The sequence below is a fragment of the Sinohyriopsis cumingii genome, chromosome 16 (assembly GCF_028554795.1).
Source record: "Sinohyriopsis cumingii isolate HCF-2022 chromosome 16, ASM2855479v2, whole genome shotgun sequence".
Classification (NCBI taxonomy): Eukaryota; Metazoa; Mollusca; class Bivalvia; order Unionida; family Unionidae; genus Sinohyriopsis; species Sinohyriopsis cumingii.
Genome location: NC_142976.1, coordinates 28,199,535 through 28,216,134, shown reverse-complemented (window position 1 = coordinate 28,216,134; position 16,600 = coordinate 28,199,535). Strand labels below are relative to the sequence as shown.

Genomic DNA, 16,600 nt, shown 5'->3' with positions numbered 1-16,600 from the left:
GCTGGATAGGAAAATTCCACCGAAGGATTAAAAATAGTCGGAAAAGCATCGAGAGTGATGCAAATGTCAGAGCCTTGCATGGAAGTTGCATATAAAGAATTGTATTAATTCCCCACTTTTGTTTCACGTGGCAAAAAAAAAACAAAAAAAAAAAAAAATCCCAAAATCCTGAGAGAATATAAATCCATGTCTTGCCATATACTCAGTTACAACTATTTATTCCTAGAAGTCACATTGAGACAAATAAAATCGTGATATCGAATCACGATAATGTACTAAATACCACGTGTATAGTTCAGGACGTACGCATTGTCGACTTTTTTTGTCTTATATAAATACCGATGTCCCTTGTTGTACTTATCACATTAAAATAGAGGAAGACCACAGTCTCGTGAAAACTGTACAGTGAGTGAAAATCCTCCGCACTCTGAAACAATGAAACCCGTACTGCTTGTTGGCCTTATTGGTGAGTATTTTGTTTAGCAAAAAGTCCAAAATTAAAACATAGTGGTCAAATACACAAAAAGCATATACAAAGACATAGATCCATGCAGATCACATATAGAGAGACAGATATTTAAAAGCTCTCTTATACTATCGCAATACTATGTAGACTATGATTTTCATAGATAATAATGCCAAAGATAAGTATCTATTATTATTGTCGTAAAAATCATCAACAAAGACGAATTTGAATCAGTACCAAAGTCTACGTTAAATGAATCAGATGCGAAAATATATTCACATGTGTTGAAACCAAATTAATTCAATTGTGTGAGCATGATATCAATTTCAATAAAAGCATTGCATGATATAAACGTTATAGCAGCATCAATAAACATGTACATGTAATTATAAATAAGGTTAGAAATTTTTGTTGAATTTGGAAAGATATTTTATTGTGAAATATTGCGTTACGTCTCCATAAAATTTGCTGTTAGCGACTGAAATGATTATTTTTGTCCATCGAGTTACATTTCTTATATTATCACCTTTATTTATTTATGTTTGATGTCTTAATGCTGTTTCATATTCGTGTAAATTTATATTTTCAAGTTGAAGAAACGTCAGTTATCGGCCATGGTTTCTTATCTTGTCCTTGCTCAATGTAAATCATATTTGAAGAACATTCAATTAAAATAATATTCTTAATCCAAATATTGTGGTTACGATCAAGTATGGTCCATCAGGGCCTTGAGGCCATGATATCTCTTCCACACGCTATGTAAGATGCTCACGTGACTCGTCATTCTGATTCTCTAATATAGTACGATTTTACATTAAGTCAGTGGACAAATGAAGTTTGTGTATCAATGGCCAGAGAACATCAAAGGCAGCCGACACAGGTCGGTATTAGAGCCTGCAACGAACTAATTGCGAATCTAGCGCGCTGACCACTTAACCACTGTGTCTTCCTTGTGTGTTACAAAATAATAAACACAGAAAGAGGTCAATCTAGCTGAGAAGAATACAGTTGTATGTAACATCTCAATGTGCTTAGAATATCTACTCCATTGAACGTCTGTATATACTGTTATTACAAAGAGGCAACGAAATGTTTTATATCTTTCTTTTCAACACCTGGATTGGTGTCTAATTTTAATTATAGATTCTAACAATTATTATAAATAGTGGTGTATGATTTATTGCCAATGTTCGGATGTCAGAGGCATTACATTTTCCTTAGCACAGATGCATTTTTATCTGTTCAATAGCATCCTTTATCCTGTATGTAGAGGCATGTGATACAGACGATGACTGCAATAGAACCGATGGCTGCATCCTTGGAAAGCGCTGGAGATGCGTGCTGGGAACGTGCATTTGTAGCCCCAGTCGATTGAATCTGCGTCAGACCCTAATTCGTAAGTTGTGTTTAATTATTATCAGTATCAAACTGTGCCATGCCATACTTACTGTCGCCTACCTGTTGCTGGAGAAGATCGCAATTTGCGTTATATCGGTTCCTTTGCTAACAAAAAATGTACTCTTATGACTTTCGTGCTTCTTCACGACGTGATCCCACCCGTTTGCTACACCACTAAAGATAAAGACACCAAATCTTGGAGCATGACAAGAAAAAGTGATGTGAACAACAGTCTGAAAAGTCTATTCAACCCTCTCCTCTTACTCACCCCTGACCATGGCTAGAAATGATGAAGATGGCATGGAGGACTGAATGCCAGAATCAAATGGACATATATATGCTGCTGCTTTTAAATTAGTCGCTCACACACACACACACACATATATATATACATATATGTATATATATATATATATATATATATATACATATATGTATATATATATATATATATATATATATATATATATATATATATATATATATATATATATATATATATATATATATATATATATATATATATAAAATGGGATATTAATCACCATGTATCTTGTATACGATAGAGATCATTGGTTCAGTGACTTCGACTGAAACACCTGTTTACCATAAACTGTTATGTTTTTCAGTGACAACCCGACCCGACCCGACCCTAAAAATGCGGTCATTTTAAGCGAAACTAACCACAAGTTTATTATTACTGCGCCCACTGCCTTAGGTGCATCCATCGGACCTCATACCATCTCGACTACACGCACTCACTCAAAAAGGGTGGAACATAGTATTGGATATAACTATTTATGCGTAGCAGATACACTTGCATGGAGACCCAATAGTTAACTCTCAAAAAATAAACAGTCACTCCGGATTCGTCTCACAGAAAGCAAGCATACAGAGATTGATATGAAAAGTTCAGTAGATGGCGAATTAATTATTTTTCTCTCTCTGTCTCTGTCTCTCTCTGTATTCATATATACATAAACGTACTGACAGACAAATCGAAATTCGGTGGCATAAAGCCATAAAGACAAAGAGGCAGAAAAACACATCCGTGTATATAGAACTGATTACCTCCCTTTCTCTTGCTTCCATATTTATTAACTTAGTTACCTAAGTGTCTGCTTAGTTACCAAAGTAAAATGGGACATTTTTGTTTCTGCTTCAGGATGTTCAACAAAGTCAGAATGTACATCCACCATTTACTGTACGCAGGCAGGTTCCTACCCACATTGCTTTGATGGAGAATGCCATTGCATGACCCTCGTCGACCACGGGAAGTGATTCCGTCAATGTGGCTATGACAGCGTATTTAAAAATAAATAAAAACGAAGAAAACAGTAAATGATAACTCTTACATTCTTGCATTGGTATTTTTGACTAGTAGAAGTTAAAGTCGAAATATCATCATTATTACCAAGTGCCAAGCGAAGATCATCTGCTTGGTGTTTTTATAAGATAAACAATAATAAATAGAGAGGCTCTGGACATCAAGAGTATGATAAATTTTGAAATGGCAGTTATGCTTATTATAATTGCTTAAGTGTTAAAAATCTTTACCGATGAAAAATATTAGCCACAGTACAGTAGTTATTAAGAAATTATAATGTTTTTGTGTCAAAGTTCCAAGAATCCCTAGAGAGTCGATGAAACTTGAGCCCGAAAGACGAAGGTTTCAACACACCTGAAGGATTCGGAGAAAGTTGATACCAGAAATAACATGTAAGAATATAAGATCGGTATTCTTACATAAAAACAAGCAAGAAAGTTTTTTTTTTTATATGAAGCCTTAAGTGGCGCCGATTCATATCGTTGGCTTCACTTAATCTTTTCCGATGCTTCCGATCAGCTGGTGTAAAATGGATGAGCGTCTAGCATGATGGCCAATATCTAAGACCTGTTGGTAAATAACATCTTTAACGAATAGTTAATTATAACATTTGTCATTTATGGGGAACTACCACACCAGTTCCTTTGGAGCAAAGGAGTTGAAACATCCCCTCTGTGTACATCGTCATTTCTATCTCTCTAAACAAAATAGACGTATTAGGGTTGGAGACGTCTCGTAGTATTTTCTACTTATGAAAACTTATCTCTTCTGTGCGATTGGAAAACCTACCAGGATTGCATGTTTTCAGTCAATTCACACACGATGATACACCTCAATAGGTTGAAAAACCAAATAATAAAGTATCTAAAAGACACAAAGTTCTTTCTATAACTCACAGTTCTCAATCATTAACTGATATTCTATTATCTGCTTGGGTCGGGTAAACTTTATCGACTAATGGATAATGAAGAAAGTCTTTTTCTTATTTCCTTTGAGAATGGAGAAAATAGCTTCAATTTCTTACCTCCCCTCTCTTAATTCCCATTTCTTACCTCCCCTTAACGCTAACATGCACTCCTCGCGAAATCATAGATGTGACATTAATCCAGTGAATCTCAAAGTAAAATACGGGCGAAATGTGTTGTGTGATTTAGATTTTGACGTAACTTTAACATTTTCTCAGTCATATCGCTACGACGTCTGCAGTGTTGCAGTTGATAGTGATGTCTAATACTAGGGCATCATGCCGCGGATATGTAGCATAACGTCCCACTCAGTCACATTATTCTGACACCAGTCTTAACACTAACCTCTTAATGCTGAGCGCCTAGCGAGACAGTACCATTTTTATAAGTCTTTGGTATGACTCGGCCGGCGTTCAAACCCGAGACCTCCCGTATGCGAGGCGGACGCGCTAACCACTAGACCAGTGGAGCGGTACGTGCAAAATGAATGAATGTATAAATAAATAATAAATTAATACATATTTCACCGTGAGAAGTTGTATGGTTAAATAAACTGCGACAAAATGTTGTATGGTTAATTAGACTGCAAACAGTTAAGATACACTATAAAAGTTTACTCACTTGTAGATATAGGATCTGCTTAATAAGCAGCTTGGATCAAACGTATACATCATCATTTTTAAAAAAGCAACAAAATCGAATTGATTACAGTTACATAAGTTTAATGAACCGTTGTAAGTGATTTTGCATATCAAGTCAATGACATAAAAAAATTGAAAAAAAGCTTCTACCAATCTTCTAACAAAATCACACATGCATTTTTAACGTAGCTTTAACAATTTGTCAGTCATATCGCTACGATGTCTGCAGTGTGACAGTTTATAGTGATATCTAGCACTGGGGCATCATGCCGCAGACATGTAGCATGATGTCCCACCCAGTCACATTATCCTGACACCAGGCCGACCACTCCTAACACTAACCTCTTAATGCTGAGCGAGGCAGCTGTTAGTACCATCTTTTTAAGTCTTTAAGTCTTTGGTATGACTCGGACGGTGATCGAAACAACGACCTTCCGTATCCGAGACGGACGCTCTAACCTCTAGGCCACCGGAGCCTTTGTGAAATAAGAATGAGCTAGATTTATGTTTGTGAAACGCTTTTATTCCCACTACAGACCAAAATAGGTTATATAGTCACGTGATATCGACAATAAGCAAATTTCCAAAGTTGTTGTACATAGAATTTGGACACATAATATAGAAGTCACTTAATGTTTGTAAATAAATATAATGCACACTTAATTTTCAGCATATTTATTCTGAGAACAACGACTAGAAACCTTTCGGTATCGCAGCTTGAGGAAGGAAACCATTTTCAAGAATTACGGAGCATGTGTCAGCGATGTTTATGTGGTGTCACGTGACTACCACATTGACATGTGCGATTTGTTTTCCTACAGCAACACTAGAAATGGTATATCATTGATATCACGTGACTGTATGACCTCTGATGTCATCGACATGTAGGTTGCGAGAGTTGTGTCGTCACGTGACTAGGAATGCAAGTGGCCACGTCCAGGTCGATTTTCAGCAACGATGTACTTTCGTCTCGTCTGTCAGCGGATTAAAGGCATAACGAATGCTATGATCGCAATTTTTGAGAAAATAAATCATATTACTATCGATTTGATGCAAGCATATTTTGATAAAAGGTCGTTCAACTTTTCTTGGCCGGCAGTAAGCGGCTACCCAATACCGACACCAAATGGTGTCGGCGAATTCCAACTTTTCAGTAGGGAATGGACTCTGACCCTACACCCCAACATAAATGTCCAAATATCAAAAATGGAGTGACAAGGGTCAGAGGAAACTCGGACTAATTAGAACTGTGTTCTGTAGTTCATAATGTCATGAAAAGAGAGAATGCATACTAGAAACATGTTAGAAACCATCTCTGTTATCGCTTATCTTTCTACTTACTGCATATAAAAGATTGACTATAATTCTGCCGACACGTTGTTCAAACCATGTTTCAGAAAGACAATGATCCTTTGTGGCACTGAAAAATGTTCAGTTACAACCCTATCTACAAATTTGCTGATATCATTATATAATTGCTCTTATTCTTTTGTATTATTAGATACTTTAGTTCTGATGGCAAGACAGCTTTTTTCAATGAATTAAACCTCTAATTTACCTCTATTTCTTCGACAACATCATACTCACTAAGATCTGGAAATTGATGGTTTGGGTCCGGCTTCACAGGGGAGTACACTAGGATCCTTGTTAAACCATACGTCGCAATTGTTAAATCTCCTGTTTTAATGTCAGACATAGATGTCACGTGGCGATCACCCGGAACCCTAGGAACCATTTTTAGTCCCGACACTGTTTCTTTCAATGATACGGTAACCTGTTCAGTGTTATGTGCACTCGTGTGTAGGCGACACACTAGCATGACGACCTAGTAATTTCTTCTCATGTATCTACACAGGCATTACGGATTCCTGTGAAAGAAATCAAGGTATACAGAATTAATTATAGAGAATTATAATTATACACCAGACAGAACGGAAAGTGCTATCCCTGGGTTCTATAAGAGAATGCTTGATAATAGTAGGCAGAATTAATATTTTAATACCAATAATCCTCTCATACAGGTTAGAGAATGTTAAATTCGTACTCTACGGAGATTCGAACCCAGGTCCGAGGGTAAACCGCACCCATCGCCTTGCCTGCACACACGAGAATTTATATTCTTCTTTCTTATAGGCAAAATAAACCAATTGACATTCTAATACAAAGTGACTAGTCATTTTCAAGAATTTTGTAAAAAATACAATGTCTTTGATCCAGTGGATACACCATAGTTATCCATGTTCTTGATTCAATATGTAACGTATCAATATGTGACAGCCTTATTTTTGAAAGGGATTTTCTAAATTGCGTCACTGTTACTATATGCTGTGAAGATTCCCCGAATCTTGATTTCCAATTAGATATAAACTGGGCACCTAGCCGTTCGTTGACCAAAGATAAGAAAACCTTTATGTTCCCAATATTTTGGTTCATCAACACTTCCCAAGACTAAGAATACCCCAAAATTCCCGGACTGACGATGACTAATTTGTCTTATTAGAACGGATTTCTATGTCAGCTAAGATTACATTATATATGATGAGCGTAGTCCAGTATTTCAGAATAAGGTAATATATATGAATCTGTCAGGACGCCCTATTCAATTCGCCATATGCAAAATCGTTTCGGGTAGATATTTTAACTGCGAGAAACCTTTTGCAAACATTGAAGTTTAACTGTTCAACATGACTTTCTTCAATAAACCACCGTATTTCTGATCCATTTCCAAACTTACATAAATATTTATCCATTGCAAACAATGTCTTTGAAGCTTGTGGGTCTAATGCTGTTGAGCAAAAGTGAAAAACCCAGTTGTAAAAACAGTTCCAAGAAATACAAATTTATTAATAATCTCCAACTCTGAACCTGTATAGAAGAACACATAATTGTCTGCTATTCTTCCTCCCCTAGAAGAATTTGTTTTTGTTATTCGTATTATCTTTCAGACGTCACGTGTCACAATAATAATTTTCAACGTTATTAATAAGCAAACAGTACACTATACGCACGTCAGTTCCACATGCGAATTCATCCGACAATGTATTAATGAATCTCTCTCTCTCTCTAGTTGGAATATTTTCATACCTTGAATATACAATAGTAAATATTTACCTCTTATCCTAACTTAAATAATGTATGCCATAAACTATACTTTAAAAAAGAATCAAACACTTTCGCAAAATTAACACAAACGCAAAACATTTTGTACCTAAATTAACACAATGAGTTTTCAATCCATGTAATGTAAATATGTTATCAGCTGTGGACATATTAAACCTAAAACCAGCCTGAGCTTCGACAAAAACATGATCTTTCGCCAAATTAACAAGCCTATTATTTAAATTTCTAGTCATTTTCTATTTACACTCATTATAGTGACACCACTATAATTTTCTACGTTATTTACATAACCATTCTAGACTAATGGATCGGTATTGTCACAGAATTGTAACCGAATGGGTTTTTGGAGGAAATGAACAAGCCAAACACAATGTAAGAAAGATGGAAATTTATGAATGAGTTAAAAATGATAAATATATGATGTAAAAATACAATTTTAAATAAACAAAACAAATATTGAATAAAATGAAGTGCAGATCCAAGAACCCTCATGGACTGCACTTACCCCTTTTAAACAGTATGTTGTTCAACAAGAACAAAATTATAAAGATTCAAAAAAATAGTCTTTGAAACAACTTAAGATTCAAAATAATCTTTGACACACCTAAAGATTCAAAATAATCTTATCATGACTAAGATTCACAATAATCTTGTCACGACTAAGGTTCACAATAATGCTATCACAACAGACAGCGTTGTTCTGGAAGCTCCAGAGGACTCCATGAAACTTTAGACGGCTTCGTACAGCTTCGGACCGCTCTAGTTATTTTCACTATAACATATCATATACATTCACGGCTACAGACACGGTCAGCTACCATAATACTCAGCTACTATAACAGTCAGCTACGAACACAGTCAGAATCATCTTCAAACACAGTCAGAAACAGCTTCCAACACAGTCACAGCTGCCAACACAGACATACAGACGCACAGACGCAGCTACAGATTCACATACGCAGCTATAATAAAACCAAATGGGACATAATAGTTTATGCATAATTTCTATATATATGATATTACTTTTAAAAATCTGCGTTGCAATAAACATTATTACGCGATAACACAGTACAAACCGAATAAGCTTCGCCTATCAAATAAATAGAATGTAAATTTAACACTTACCCCTATGGCTGGAGAATAAAGGAGAGTGTATACTCCTTGACGTGATCCAAAAAATGACTAGTGTGGTTTTTCGGGAATCGTCTTACTTAAATCCATAGGAGAGTGAGTACAAGTCGGGGTAGAATACCCGTGCATCTCATGTTAGTCATGATACCCGACACAAATAATCTGTGGCTAGGTACATTTTAATACAGTATCATACCTGGAAAAACACATTCACCCTATATAACGTTGTACGGATGTACAACGAGAAATAGTCTACTTGTTTTCAGACAAAACCAAGTTATTTCTTTGCCTAATTCTGTGACAGGTATAACAATACATTCCGACCCAATATCCGGAAAGCAGCCACTATTGAAAATGACTTTATAGATGCATAGTAGACTTGGTTCGAGAATAAACTTGCCATATAGCATAAAGTCATTAAATGGATTATCTGGGCCGCTGCTGCTACCATTATTTGCCCATTTAATTGATCTTTTCAATTATCCTGTCAACATAGCAATATTTAATTCATTCATCAAACATAAGTCGTTCAAGATCTGTACAAAAACGTTGGTCATCGGTCATACTGGTACATTTAGAAAGGATTCAGATTCATGTATTGATATAGCAGATATTTATTTCAGTAACATATCCTCTCAAAAATGACCAATATTTCTAAGAATTCTGCTTACGAACGTCTGCTAGCTTATTTGTTCGGCCGTTTGCAGATCTCCGACAGGTTTTAATATGTGCCTGATAGGATAAGCACATCTGGAACAAATGTTTCCTGTTTTCTTCTCACTTGTTTTATTTTTCTCTGTATCAGTTTCGACATTTATAAAATGTCCTTTGTTCACTTTTACATTCACCATCCAACCAAGATGGACTGGAAATAGAATGTCTATGCTAACGAACATGTCCAAGATATTTGGGGTTTTCGAGGTAGCTAGCTCATTTGCTATATAACTAATTACATCAGAGATTTCCGTAATCGATTCATTAATAGTTTTAAGATTTACACTAAGATTATAACAATGTTTGACGGAGAGCTTAATTTGCCAATAAATTCATTAATGACGTCAGACTTCCAAGTCTATTTCGAATAAACACTACTAGTGCATTTCTCAGAAGTATTAATTTTACAAAATTATTATTTGTTTTCATACCGGAATACACTCCAGCCCAGTTGATCTATGTTGTGGTGTTCAGCAGAGGTCTGTTCTTGGACCTATTCTCTTCATTCTATACACTCAGCCGCTCTCAAGTGTCATAGATCGTCATCCAGTGTCTCACCAATTGTACGCTGATGACACCCAAATATACAAATCTAGCCACCCAACTGAAGTTGATGCTACCATCCAAGGTGTAGAGAGGTGCATTTCAGATGTGAAATCATGGATGGCATGTAACAAGCTCCAGATGAATGATGATAAAACTGAGGCAATTCTGATTACAACATAAAGACTTTCTCATTCATATCCTGTACCTCAAACAATAAATATCAGCAACACCAACATTACATTCACACAATCAGTACAAAAACTAGGTGTTACTCTGGACAGTACTCTCGCATTGCACCAACATGTCATGAACATATGCAAGGTTGTATATCTTGAGCTGAGACGCATCAGCTCCATTCACAAATATCTTTCAGTTGATGCCACTAAAACACTTGTGTGTTCATTAGTACCTTCAAGACTGGACTATTGTAACTCAGTTTTGTCTGGTTCATCTCAATATCTACTCCAAAAAACTTCAGTAAGTTCAAAACACAGCTGCTCGGATCATACTTAGAGTACCACGATCAGCGCACACCTCCCGCTGCTCTGTACCCTACACTGGCTATCCATTCGATCCAGAATCAAACACAAAATTTGTTCTCTGTGCTACGTTTCACTGAGGGACTCTCGTCCAACATACCTATCTGACCTCACGCATGTGTACATACCAACAAGATACTTACTCTTCTCTTTTGACAATCGTATACTCATTATTCCCACTATGAAAACAAAGTCATATGGACAACGTTCTTTCGCATACCAGGGCCCAGCAAAGTGGAATGAATTGCCCACTGAACTGAGAGACAAAAACATAGTGATCACATTCAAGAGTGCTCTCAAAACTCACTTATTTCGACTGCAAGAAAAAACTTAAAGACCTAATAATATTTCCTACCTTAAATATTCTCAGCATGTTTTTTTTAAAAAATGTTTTCTAATTTTATGGTGTTTGTGTTTGCAATCATATCATTATATATGTTTTTTTATGTTATAGGTGTTGCCTAATGTTGTAAAGCGCTTAAAGCTTTTAAAGATTAGGCGCTATACAATGTCCTCATTATTATTATTATACTAATATTCATTGCATATTGATCAGATTAAGAACTTAGTAGCATTATACAGAAAAAAAATCAAAAAAGTTAGCAGTAAACTGATTACATAATGCCAAATCTATCACACTTCAAGTTCTCTTTATTACAAACAGAAATTCACCTATAATGAATACTGGCATGCTTACCTGTTTGCTTTCTAAGTGTTATTTTCTTACAGTTGTTGTTGTTGTTGTTGTGGGGTTTAACGCCATTTTTCAGCACGATAGGCTATACATGGCGGCCAGTATTAATGGTGGAGGAAGAACCCGGAGAACTCCGGAAAGAACCACCGACCCACGAGAAGCTACTGGCAAACTTTCTCATATGCCCACATTGGCTGAATCTTAGACTCGAACCGCCGCAGACAAAGGTGAGATGGCAGTGATCCGTAACGAGGAGCGCCTTAGACCACTCGGCCACTCGGGGCCCCATATTTTTTTACAGAGTTCATTCAAAAAGCGCTTGATCCTTGTTTACCTGACCATGGTCCCGGGAGGCTCGGTGCATGCAATGATCGAATATGTTGTCGTCTGGTAAAGGCAACACTATTATATTTGTATCGTCTGCTACAAAATTAAGCATATTTTCAGTCCTAGAGTTGAAGACCACGCATAATAAATATCAGCAATTGTCTCTCGTTGAACTATCAGTATTTGATATGTGATAATTAAGACTTTCGGATACCCTAATAATGTCTTGTTAACTGTGAACTTAAACTGCTCGTGACTTGCCTCGTTTACATTTGTTGTTACGTCACTTATAGCAAAAGTTACTACCTCGTCGTTTTTTATTACGCTGCTGCACATCCATGTTTCCTTCAAAGTTTTTGCAACATTCACTAATAAAGTTGTACCAAATCCAGTAAAGGTCAGAGGTACAATAAGTCCTACTTCTAACCAGATTGAAAGATAATATGTAGTTTTGTTGTTCTGTGTGTCACATCTATAATGTTGGAGGTTTTTTAAAAACCAAAATCATTCTTAATTAAGCTGAATCCTCAGCAATCTCAGACTTGTGGTTAGAGCGTTCGCCCCGGATGCGGGAGATCGTGGGTTTGATCCATGACCGAGTCATACCGTTTTGATCTACCGTTTACTATATATTTTGTATAAAATGCGTGAGAAAAGGTATTTTAGTTAGTTAATTATTTCAATTGGTGGACTTCAGTTTCTACCAACAAGTAAAATGAAAACAGTGAAATTAAAATGGGAGTAATAAATTCAATTGTTCGTCATATTCAGACTTATTGGATGGACTTTCCAAACAAGCACACTAGATCATGTTGTAAGAGCTGAACCAATTGCTACATGGCAAAGAGTAATAATTATGCTTATTGCTTCACTCATTTGGTGCTATAAAATATTGTGTTCGCTCGTCTTACTTACAAAATTTATAGAATTTGATTTTACTGTTCTTTTTGTAGAGTACTTAATTTAGCTGATCGGTCTATACGTAGTTCTTGAGGTTCTTCTTTATGTGATTTATCAGGTTTGATTATGTGAATAAATGTCTTACTTGTGTTCATAAATGTTAAAAATAAAAGGGGCACTATGTGTCCGAGTGGTCTAAAACACGTCTTTACCGATCGTTGCCATATCAGGTATGTCCGCTCGGGATAAAGTCTCGGGCTTGGCCAATATGGGTATGTGAGAAAACTTGCCAGTAAGTTCCGGCGGGTCGGTGGTTCTTCCTACACCAGTTACATTGGCCGGGATACATAGGCTTGTGTGTGCTGAAAAATAGCGCTAAATCAAAAAGAACAAATGGCAACTAAAGTTAAGACTATAACACCACTACCTATCGTATATTACACCCACTTGTTGAAATGACTTGTTTGATCTTCAGATGGTGTTGATATTTTTTTTTTTTTTTTGTTCTTTCTTTAGTCATGTTGCTGTTGCCTTCATAATTTCATCCGTATTTGATCCAAGTTGCCTTCCAGACACCGCTCCAGTGGCCTAGTGGTTAGAGCGTCCGCCTCGGATGCGGGAGGTGGTGGGTTCGATCCCCGGCCGAGTCATGACAAACACTTACAAGAATGGTACTAACAGCTGCTTCGCTTGGCGCTCAGCATTAAGAGGTTAGTGTTAGGACTGGTCGGCCTGGTGTCAGGATAATGTGACTGGGTGGGACATCATGCTACATGTCTGCGTCAGGATGCCCCAGTGCTAGACATCACTATAAACTGTCACACCGCAGACATCATAGTGATATGACTGAAACATTGTTAAAGCTACGCTAAAAAACCAAATCACACACACACACACACACACACACCTTCCAGAATAATCTCTACATGCCTCTTTATTAATTTGCGAAGTTACTTTAAGTTAAGATTTATATTACAAACATATTTTTATTTGATCACCTTTCACTAATGTTTTCGAAAGCAGCAGGTTAAAAGCAAATTGATTATGCAATGAAAGTAGATGTTCAAACATATGACAATAAGATAAGGAATATTTGTTTTAAAAAATGAGTAAATATATATGTAAAACCAGAAACGTTGCAGAAACATTATGATTAGATGAAAGGCTAAAACGACAGTTTAAAGAGAAAGCTGTAACAATTGTCTCGTTTTATACAGCTATAGGTATTATTTCTCATTTTATTTCCGCAGCAAATTTGGTAGAAAGGGCTGTTTTTCCATCATCAGCAACACTTACTACAACATTTACTCCTAATTCCCCTGTTCTTATTCGTATTACACCTACTGATCCGCCCGCTACTACCCCTGTTCCACCTAGTACTCCACCGCTACTACCCTTGTTCTATCTACTACTCCATCCGTTCCTACGCTGCTGTTACCCCTACTACTCTACCCGATCCTACCCCTGTTCCAACTAATCCTGTTCCTCCTATTCCAGGGATCAATTTTTCACTTAATTAAGATGGCTTGAAATATGTTGCTCATTTTTATTATTTTATTTGAAAGCAGACCAAAAGCAGCAGCTTAACTGCATTTATTTATTGCGAATGCTTGCTTTTGAATATAGCTTTAAAATTTGTTCCTATATTACCTGATAATGCAGTTGTACTTGTCCTTGCATTAGCTGGCATTTTGTTTGCATCTTTAATCCGAGGTGTAGACGCGGCACAAAAGGGGTTTGAACTTCAGCTCTTGTTTTTTTCAAATCAAATTAAGACAACTCTTTTGGTAATCGACATAAATCTAAATACTCTCTTGATTATTCGTGTTCTTGTTATATCATGTACAGTTAAAATTACAATATGTTACCGTTTGTCTCGTTCTTGTCTGAATTGTTCTTTGCTCACTTTCCTTTCTTCTATTTTACTGTCTATCGTTAGACGAAACCGTCGCACATGTCCATCTGGGCGCACGCGACGTAAATCCAATCAATCAATCAGTTAGACGAAACATTCCTGACTGTTTCTCAGCTTTTGGATTCATACTTGTTGCAATATCCATATTTATAGTAGTGTTTAGTCCTTTTGTAAAGCTCTCAAAATATGTTAAAGCTATTATTGTATACGGCAATGGTACACTTTTTCAAACTCCTATCACTTGCTTATAACAATATACGTCAACATAAGAGCAGTGTCTAGTCTGATCTTAGAATTCGAAATAACGTAGTTCTTACATTGTCAATTTAATGGCATAATCACAGTCTTTGTTCTGTAACAAACTTCCCCGCAGATCCTCTTACACTATTCCATTCCAGCAATAGCCACCGCACGCAGAAAGTAATCTTTTCTAAAAGTTCATCAGCTGCAATTGGAAATCGATTAGATGTGAAACATAACTTCTTAACATTTCGCATATTTTCAGATCCCCAAAATCGATGACTCGGAATGTTTTGATAGATCGGATTCTCATTTTCTTCTTTTCCTTATTAGATGTGTATGTTTTGTCATTATTATTTTTCTCTAATAGTCACGAGACGGTTTTATTTGCGTGAATGACGACGCCACTTCGATACAAGGTCAAAGCAAGGATGAGATTTTAAAAAAAGCCTTTCCTAAAGCAGAAAAATCGCGTTGTTGCCGAAGGGAATAATGCAGACCGCTGCAAGCCTTCATTTTGACAGGCCTTTCACTTTTTCCTATTCCAGTCCATATGTCACAACAATAGTATGCCTAAATGATACATAAACATAACGAATTCGTTGTAGTTGAAGAAATAAAAAGACGATTTAGTCCGCCTTTGATGTTAACTTGCTATTTTCTTGGGGAGGCAAATTTTACGGTCATTTATATAATGTCCCTCTAGCCACCCGTGTCAATCGAAGCGGATCATCTAAACTTTGCAGTGCGTTCTTTTGTGTCATACTTCATTGAATTTTAAAAAATAAAGTCAATCCTTATTTTTAAATTCAACAGCATAAATAGTTAAATGAACCCATAGGTTAATAAAATTCTTAAGTTCACTTCTCAGTTGAAGACCAGGCCACCACTTCAATTAAAAAATCATAATGCATACATGCACGATGGAAATCATCGTGTCGTTGTTTTCAAGCAAAACACTATTTTGGTGTTTAGTTTCATCAGTGTTTAGGACAGCCATATTGCACGGTAACATTATGTATTGACATCAATATATTAGGACGGCCATATTGCACGGTAAGATTATGTACTGACATCACTAATTTTCTTCACTGCACTTGTGCTTCCCTTAATATCGTTAAGGCAAGATGCAAGGTAACTTTGCACTTACTTGTCATTTCAGGCAAGTGGATGGTGCAATCAATTTGCGCAAAGATGAATTTATTTTGTCCAAATATTTCATGTGAATAAAAATTCCAAATGGAGGCACTTGTCCAATCAGACAAGATGTATGTAAATTGTAGTTAGCTGTACTCATGCTCCGATAGTCCTGGGCAATAGGATGAGCTGATTTTGTTATCAATTTAGAAACGCATCCGCTTTGCAAATACCATGCTTTAAAAGACGAAATTGAATCCAATATTGATGAAATAAGGGTCATTTGGATAACCTTGTATTTTATCCTTCTGCGTTGGTTGGGTGCATATTTGAGGGTCTCCAATATGGCCTCTTCCATTCCATGTGCTTTTGCTTTGCCATTATTTTTCAAGCAGGCTTCTGCAAGAGTAATACAATGTTGAAAAATAAGTTTCACAACAAAGGATACAATGCATATTTCTAAATGCCAACAATAATCAATGGAATATTTTTAAAACATGTACTTTGAAATGTGGTCTCAAGTTACTTTATCAATTCATT

At 36.3% G+C, this 16,600-nt stretch overlaps 1 long non-coding RNA gene across 2 annotated transcripts in view; it reads left to right on the top strand.

Annotated features, from left to right (window-relative positions):
• Window positions 1-327: 327 nt before the first annotated feature.
• The window catches only part of LOC149780120 (uncharacterized), a 42,668-nt gene continuing 26,395 nt past the window's right edge, over window positions 328-16,600 (top strand). The window contains exons 1-3 of one of the 2 annotated variants that reach the window (XR_016414877.1): window positions 328-466; window positions 1,716-1,862; window positions 3,030-3,220. This is a non-coding gene — a long non-coding RNA (uncharacterized LOC149780120). Of the gene's footprint in view, window positions 467-1,715; window positions 1,863-3,029; window positions 3,221-16,600 lie in introns of those variants that run through there. The other variant, XR_016414879.1, reaches the window with a different exon arrangement.